This window comes from Scyliorhinus torazame, chromosome 13, assembly GCF_047496885.1.
Source record: "Scyliorhinus torazame isolate Kashiwa2021f chromosome 13, sScyTor2.1, whole genome shotgun sequence".
Lineage (NCBI taxonomy): Eukaryota > Metazoa > Chordata > Chondrichthyes > Carcharhiniformes > Scyliorhinidae > Scyliorhinus > Scyliorhinus torazame.
In genome coordinates, this window is record NC_092719.1 from 200,737,323 (window position 1) to 200,746,456 (window position 9,134).

The 9,134-nt window shown below is 45.1% G+C and overlaps 1 pseudogene; it reads left to right on the top strand.

Moving 5' to 3' along the window:
• Positions 1-240: 240 nt before the first annotated feature.
• LOC140387638 (cold shock domain-containing protein E1 pseudogene) lies at positions 241-4,978 on the top strand (annotated as a pseudogene).
• Positions 4,979-9,134: the final 4,156 nt, after the last annotated feature.

Below are 9,134 nucleotides of genomic sequence, written 5' to 3' on the forward strand. Positions count from 1 at the left end.
AGTTTCAAGAAGACAACAGTTGTCAGCAATTTCTTCATTTGGGAATCATTGGGTAAGGTTGGTTCTTTTGTTTTATGGATTCCCAGGGGGATTGTCACAACATTAACACTTTCGGTTTGTCCCTGCACTGTCACTATTACTAAGGTTCCTGAAAGTTTTTAGGGTCTTTAAGAAATGCGAAACAACACACATTAATAGAAAAAACCTCGGTTGTGAGACAATGTATGTGTGGGTGCCACCATGAACAAAAAGCACGGCGTGTTTGGCAGGGCCTTGTTCTCCTCTTATGATGACATGATTGAGGTAATGTGCTACACAAGAAGATCAAATCAACAATTGCCCTTGTGCTTCATGTATAATCTCCTTGATGGCAGCAGTATTGTGTAGAGATGGGTGACCTCAAATCCCGAGGGGCAGATCATTGAGATGCAAGGACAAGGGAGATCCAGTGTCACATATAATGTTTACTTGACTGGAGTCGTGATAAGTTGGCATTGGTAAAAATGAGTCAATTGTCAGTCAACAATTGCCACGGGGTTTTATTGACATTCTCTGTTTGCGTGACATGTAGTGTAACTGATAGAGGAAAAACATTGTGTTCCCTCTGCACTGTGCAGACGTTTTGTAAAAATTCAATTAACATTTAGAGATGGGATTTTGAAGAATTGTAGAGTGAACACTTTAGTGACAAGGGGAAAAGTCACAAAAGGTTTGATGTTTAAAGTTACTTTTCAAGTTTGTTTTCAACAGGCCTTACTTCTTCCTGTTTCGAATGACTTGCTGCACCTCATGCATAAAACATGGCTCATTGAGCCGTACCCCAGTGGTAGTAAGTATTTCCAAGAGAGGAGGAGATTGAGGAAAAAAATTTGCAAAACCAAAATAACTTTACGTACTATCATCCCACACTGCCATGTCAAGCTGTCAATCCTGCAGGCTTCCTTACTCATTATTATCTTGCTCTGAATTGGCGATGCCTCCCATTGGCTGATTTAAGTTCTGGCTGTCGCGGTCATGCCCAAGACCAAGGCCAGCCCACCCATAGGGGCCAATGGAATTTTTGCAGAGCCATATGTTACCATCCCAGTTGATATTACAACTGGATGGGTGAAGGAACCGTGAGCGGAATGGTGAAGAAGGAGGAGAGTTCCTGCATGCAATGTCCCTCTGTGCCCTATTCACAACTGCACTCCTACCCCACCCAGACAAAGCACTGCCACTCCCAGTGGTTGTAGCCACGCTCCGGACGTGGTGCCAGAGTAAACAACACTTCAGCCTTATCGAAATGTCCCACCACAGCCCCCATCTGCAACAACTGCAGGTTTACTCCCGCAATAATGAACGGCACCTTCAAAAGGTGGAGCCAGGACAAGGGGACACTGACGGTTAGAAACATGTACACAGACGACAGAGCAGCAATCCTGGGGGAACTCGCTGAGATGTTCCAATTGCCAAAAGGAAACTAGCTAAGACACATACAAGTTAAAAACTTCCTCCGTAAGTAAATGATGACGTATCCTCAGATACCAGGACTTTCGTTAATCAAAGAAGTCCTGGATGGGGTGACCTAGGGAAGGGAAACTATGGGGTCCTGTACATATGACTGTTGGAGGAGGTACGCTCCTTCCTGGACGAGACCAGGAAAAAATGGGAGGAGGAACTAGGCATTGAAATAGGGGGAGGACTCTGGATCGAAGGACTGCACAGGACGAACTTCACCTCAACATGTGCAGGGCTCAGCCTAACAAAGCTAAAGGTGGTGCACAGAGCACACCTAACCAGAACCTAAATGACTAGGTTCCTTGTGGAGGTGGAGGACAAATATGAACGGCGCCAGAGAGGCCCGGCCGAACACACCCACATGTTCGGGGCCTACCCCAGGCTTGCCGGATATGGACGCCACTTTTTGAGGCCATGTCCAGGGTTGTTGGAGTGAGGGTGGAGCCCAAAAGTGGCGGTCTCCAGAGTCTCAGACCAGCCAGAACTCTTCATGGAGAAGGGGGCCGACGCCCCAGCCTTTGCCACTCTGATCGCCCACCAGCGAATTCTGCTCGGCTGCAGATCGGCAGCACCACCCAAGGCTGCAGGCTGGCTGGCCGCCCTGGCGGAATTTCTCAAGTTGGAGAAAGTAAAATTTGCCATCCGAGAGTCAGTAGAGGGCTTCCACAGGACATGGAAGTGGTTCACCAACTTGATCCAAAATCTGTTCGTAGCCAGCAATCATAGAATCATAGAATTTACAGTGCAGAAGGAGGCCATTCGGCCCATTGAGTCTGCACCGGCTCTTGGAAGAGCACCCTACCCAAGGTCGACACCGCCACCCTATCCCCATAACCCAGTAACCCCTCCCAATACTAAGGGCAATTTTGGACACTAAGGGCAATTTATCATTGGCCAATTCACCTAACCTGCACATCTTTGGACTGTGGGAGGAAACCGGAGCACCCGGAGGAAACCCACGCACACACGGGGAGGATGTGCAGACTCCGCACAGACAGTGACCCAAGCTGGAATCGAACCTGGGACCCTGGAGCTGTGAAGCAATTGTGCTATCCACAAGGCTGCCGTGCTGCCCCAAATGCCTCAATAGAATAAAGGGGGAGGGGGATGAGACACAAGCGAGTCTCAGGATAAAGATGGAAAGGAGAGAGAGGGAGAGGAGGGAGAGTGAATGAGGGGGGGGGGGGGGGGGGGGGGGGGGGGGGGGGTGGGGAGTACACACAAGGAAATCAAGAGGGACTGGGAACTAAAACTGAAGATAGGCATCTGTAAATATGCGCCCAGGCCTAACTGGGAATAGCAGCCGTGGTGCCCCAGGCTGATTTCCTTGTTTTGAGGATGGCTACTCACCTCCTGCGATCCTGTTGCTAACTTTTGGTTGGCTCTTAAATGTTGCCTATTGTGTCTTTACTTAATTTGCTCTGTTTCTATAAACTTTGCTCTAGAGTTGCCAGGTATCTTTATGATACCGCCACGAGGTTCAAGTTCAAGTGCTAATCAATAACTCAACACTTGTGAAAGAGATCTTCTTCCACTATAGCGAATTCAAGGGAAATCTGGAGACCTTGCAGCGAGGCGACGATGTGGAATTTACTATTAAAGAAAGAAATGGAAAAGAAGTTGCCACTGAAGTGAAACTGTTACCCCAAGGAACTGTTATATTTGAAGATGTTAGTATTGAACAGTTTGATGGAACTGTCACCAAAGTTATTCCAAAAGTATCCAGTAAAACCCAGACTGACCCTTTGCCAGGGCGCATCAAAGTAAACTTTGCCATTTCCAAAGAACTTCCCTTTGGAGATAAGGACACCAGATCTAAGGTGACGCTATTAGAAGGTGACCATGTCAGGTTTAATATCTCCACTGATCGGCGTGACAAATTGGAACGTGCTACAAATATTGAAATTCTGACCGATTCATTTGAGTTGACTGGAGAAGCCAGAGAAATGGGTGTGATTGCAGCCATGAGAGATGGGTTTGGTTTCATTAAATATGTAGATCGCGATACTCAAATGTTCTTCCACTTTAGTGAAATCATGGATAGTCTCCAGCTCCACATCTCAGATGAAGTTGCGTTCACAGTTGTCCCTGATGTACTTTCAGCCCAGAGGGGCCATGCAATTCGTATTAAAAAACTTCCAAAAGGAACAGTGTCCTTTCACACGCAATCTGAGCAGCGTTACTTTGGGATGGTGGATAAAGAAGCTACTGGTTCAATATCTAAATCCACCAGCCCAGCCAAGGGTAAAGAAAAGGATGCAGAAGAGGGAATCATTGCATATGAGGAAGCTGGGATAAGAATGACCGTACCGTATCATATAAAAGACCTGGAAGGCTGTGCAATTCCACAGCTTGGTGATAAGGTTGAATTTAGCATTTGTGAAGTTAAAAGAACTGGCCTACAGAGTGCGGTATCAATCAAAATTCTAAATCGTAACCCCAATGCCAAGAGGCTTGTAGGATATGTAGCAGCTCTGAAGGATAACTTTGGTTTCATAGAAACTTCCCAGCATGATCAAGAAATCTTCTTCCACTATAGTGAGTTCTCGGGTGATGTTAATGAGCTGGATGTCGGAGATGTTGTGGAATACAGTTTGTCAAAGGGCAAAGGGAACAAAGTGAGTGCTGAGAAAGTGGCCAAGATTACAACCGTGAATGGTCCCAGTGATGAAGTGTACCCAACAGTCTATACTGGTAAGGTGGTGAGGCCATTACGCAGTTTGGATCCACAACAGGCTGAGTATCAAGGACTTATTGAGATTACAGAAGAGGGGACAAAGCGAGGGGAAGTATATCCTTTTGCCATCATCAGCCTGGCAAACAAAACAGATTGCCTTCAGAAGGGGGAGGCTATCAAGTTCCAGCTATGCACTGTGGCCCTAACAGGACAGAAATTGGCCTATGATGCCACACCTTTACAGAGAGGCACTGTGGACTGTGTGAAAGACCAGTTTGGCTTTATTAACTATGAAGTTGGTGATGGTAAAAAGTTATTCTTCCGTGTGAATGAAGTACTGGATGGTGTGGAGTTGCAACCTGGAGATGAGGTGGCGTTCTCAGTCATCTTAAACCAATGTACAGGAAAGTGCAGTGCCTGCAATGTATTCCGTGTCAGTGAGGGTGTTCGGCCTGTGGCAGCTCCACGTCCTGATCGTTTAGTACATCGTCTCAAGAGCATCACATTGGATGATGCAAGCGCTCCAAAACTGGTCGTGCTTCGCCAACCAAAGGGACGTGATAACACAAAGGGATTCACTGCAGAGAGAAAGATTCGTCAAGCTGGAGTCATCGATTGATTTATTTTCTCTTCCCCCAGCAAGCACATTACCCAATGCAGTATCTTTGGGGAGGGGAGGGTTTACGCAAGATTAGTCTGCCTCCACTACCCTCTGTTTCCCAGTCCAAAATGGAACACAGTTTATCTATTTTCAAGCAAATCTTCAGTTCTACCACTTGTCTGTGCTTTTATCAAAAGCTAGGGGCAGCACGGTAGCCTTGTGGATAGCACAATTGCTTCACAGCGCCAGGGTCCCAGGTTCGATTCTGGCTTGGGTCACTGTCTGTGCGGAGTCTGCACATCCTCCCCGTGTCTGCGTGGGTTTCCTCCGGGTGCTCCGGTTTCCTCCCACAGTCCAAAGATGTGCAGGTTAGGTGGACTGGCCATGATAAATTGCCCTTAGTGTCCAAAATTGCCCTTAGTGGTGGGTGGGGTTACTGGGTTATGGGGATAGGGTGGCGTTGTTGACCTTGGGTAGGGTGCTCTTTCCAAGTGCCGGTGCAGACTCGATGGGCCGAATGGCCTCCTTCTGCACTGTAAATTCTATGTTCTGTAAATTCTATGTTAAAAAAAATACAAAATGAAGCAAAAACAAAAAAAATACAAAAAAAAGGTAACACACAGGCTCGGGGCAGTGAAAGAGCAGGAAGCCTTATAGTTTCTCAACCTTATAGGAGCTTGATTTAAACTCAGACAGCATCTTACATCAGTGCTAACTTGAAATTTGTAAGTTTATTTGCCCTTATTTGTTAGAAAGAAAATCTGTGAAAAAAGCTATACAACTGAAACACTTGAGTGCCATGAGTGCTGGCTTTCATTAAACCTTTCAGTACAAGTTTGTTGATGCTGTGGAGCACTGCAGCCTTGGAACACTTTTTCCCTATTCCAGAAACTAACAGATTTGTGCCTAAGAAATAAATATCACTGTTATTCCCACAAAGGGTACCCTGTGTTATGCCGAATGAAAAAGAGAACGGCTGACTTTAAAAAAAAAGTATATTAATGCATCAAGGTGGAAATGTTAATTGTTGGTACTGTATATATGCCTTTTGCATAGAAACAGGGAGCCTAGTTGATGTCAAGCGTTAGTAATCAAGTAACTGGTCTGTGTTACTATACCAAATAAGATCAGGAATTTAATTGATGTTGATGTGGGACAGAGGCAGTACCCTGTTTCTGTTTCACCTCTGCTCACAGTTTGGGGTTTGTCTAAACTGGGAGATTGCTTTGTTCTTGTAAGAAGGAAACTAAAACACCTGGCTTTCTCCTATGTCCCTGTTAATGGTCATGAAAAAGAAACTACAATAAAACGTTTTACCATTAAAAAAAATGTTTTTTAAACTCAACACACCAGTTAGTCAAATCAAAACATATTTATTATACACAGTCAATCACTACTCATGCATAAAACTCTACTTACTAGACTATCTCTAACAATAAAAGGCCTATATTTAGCTTTGGAACTGGCCCACCAGGTCAGGGGAGCAAATGGCCTTTCGTTCGATTCTGAGTCTGCAGGATTCAAAAGCTGGTATGGACTTGTAGCTAGGAGCGCCTATCTCGTAGCGTGCGTTGACTGGAGACTTACTTGGTTGATGCGGCAGCTAGGCAGGCTACTGTCAAGGGTTGTTTCAAGCTGCTGAGTGATCCTGCCAAGAAGGACAAATTGAACTTGGGGACTCTACTTTATAGTCCCCAGGGGCTTCGCGCCGTTCGGGGCAGACCCTGTATCTGGTTCCAAGTGATTGGACTACGTTCCAATCACTTGGATCGATTTCTCCAATACTGGAGCTGTTCCCTGATCGCTGGGCGGTTCCTGAGTGTCCGTTGGCTTTCCTTTGTCTTGGCTCCTCCTGGCGCCGAGGAGTCTGGCTTGGCCTTATTTACCTTAAATGTTTCAATTGTTCCCGGGGATCACTCATTAATATGCAGATGGTTGCTAGTTTCAGTGCTGTCTGGGTTTCTGCAAGTTTTAATACACAGGAAACTTTGCACCTGCTAGTTTTTCCTGGCTTGACTGAATTTCCCTGCATTCTTTGCGGATCTCCATTTTAAGTCGGGAAGTGGCCAACCCAGGTGGCTACAATCCCCACAGCAGCCATTGCGCTAGCTTCACGTTTTTAAATAGGTGTGCTAAAGGGCACCGCGTGACCACTCGCTGGGGAGCCGTTTGATCACCAGTGGCCGTTAAATAGGGGGTCCTGCCCGTTAATGGGAAGAAGATAGCCTTAATTGGTGACAATAGATGTCTCGCACATCGCGAGGGATCCAGATCTCGCCAACAGGAACGGGTGTCATCTGAGAGTACTTTTAAGAAATGGGTGTTTATAAATGGGTGTGTATATCAATATCTGTAGTGAGAGTACCTTTAAGAAATGGGTGTTTATTACTGCAGTGATGACAGAGAGTGGGTGGAGCTGGGCTGTCTGTCAGCTTTTACTTTCGCTTTCGGCATTTTGCTGCAGGGTGGGATTGTTCTGCTAGGGCTATTCTTTCTTTTCTCCTTTCTTCTCTCTCATTTTCTTTTTCCTCTCTCTCTCTTTCTTTTCCCTCTCTCTCTCTTTCTTTTTCTGCTCTCTCTCGTTCGTATTCAAGCTGCTTTAATTCTTTCTCATGTTCAAGTTGCTTAATCTGTAACTGGATCTTTGCCATTTCTAATGAGTCAGACTGTATCTCAGGCAATTTAAATGCTTAGCCACCACCATAATTACCTCACCTTTTCGCATTTTGTCAGGTAATGTTAACAGCAATGTTTTTGCCAAATCTAACAGTCTGCTTTTAGTCTCTGTCCGTAAGGTACAGCGTGTGACCGTATCCACCCCCAAAAACTTCTGAGCCTCTGAAAGAGCCATTGTCCACAACACACTCCCCACTTAAACTAAAATACCACACCTGAAAAGCAACCACAATATGCTGACCCCTCACTGTCTTTAAGTTCACTAAGCCAATCCAATAGATAGACTTTTATCCTCCTCGAGCCCCCAATTGTTGTGGGTCCGGGTTTACAGAACCCCAAAGTGTTTCATGGAGTTCAACCGACCCACAACTTTTAATAGATTGTGGCGTGGGAAGCACACGGTGTACTCTCCAGATGTGATACAGCAATTATGGACAAATGGTTTTTAAAACAAAACAATGTTTATTCAATGAACTCAATTTAACCTTTAAAAAACAAACATTGAATATCTTAACACCCATTACTTCAAAGATAACCCCAAAAGACTACAACACGAAATAATCTTTCAAACTGTTCCTTTAAACATCCAAAAGACTTCAACCTTCAAAAACAGACATGAGGTTACATTCAATATATTTATAGTCTTTGGATTTGCAGACATCAACAGACCAGCCCTGTTTCTTCCTGCAGCACTCAGCAAGCTCTGTGTTTTCTTCCTGCAGCTCTCAGCAAAACACACAGCCACTCCCAGCTTTCTCCTCAAACTGAAACCTAAAGCAGAAGTGAGCTCAGCTCGCCCCATCCTCTGACATCACTTCAGTAATATGATCAGCTCCATTTCTTAAAGGTACATTGCTTAAACATCCATTTCTTAAAGGTACTCTCACATGACAATAGCGAATTTAAACCTGATCTTTGTGTTAAAAGGGTCTTTTGTCTGCTGAATGTTGTTTGGGAAGTTAGTAAGGAGTACTCAGTGTTGTATTCTTTGGGGGTTGTATTTGAATTGATGGTTGCTGAGATGTTTTAAAAAGGTGAACTTGAGTTCATTGAATAAACATAGTTTTGCTTTAAAAAATACTTTTCCATTTCTGCTGTACCACATCTGTAGAGTGGGCCGTGTCCTCCCCATACCACAATCTATTAAAAGTTGTGGGTCAGGTGAACTCCATGATACACTTTGGGGTTCTCTAAACCCTGGCCCATAACACGGGTAAGTTAGATCAGAAACCAATCGGCGTCCGGCGAAGTTCCCAATTTTGTCCGCTTCCATGACATAACCGGCTCTCTTGGATTTGCGCCAGGCACGACATGGTCGGCACGACGTGCCCCATGTGTTTTGTTTTGTACATTTTGTTAAAAACATTTGATCAGGTTGACTGGAATATGCTCTTGAGTGTGCTGAAAAACATTGCAGTATACTGAAGAGATAGAAAACTCTTCTATGTCTCTGCAGAAGCAATAATCAAAGAAGTGTTTGAAGACAAAGAATCCAGTGTTAAGGTTGGGTGAGGTGTGGTTGGGGAGGGGTGTGGTGAACATATGAGAACATCAGCACGATTTGCAGATGAAAAAGCTCCTGTCAGAAGAAGGATTGCAAAAACTAGTAGGCAGAAGAGTAGCAGCAGACATTGGGGGTGATTCTCTGAGCCCCGCGCCGGGCCGGAGAATCGGCGCAAC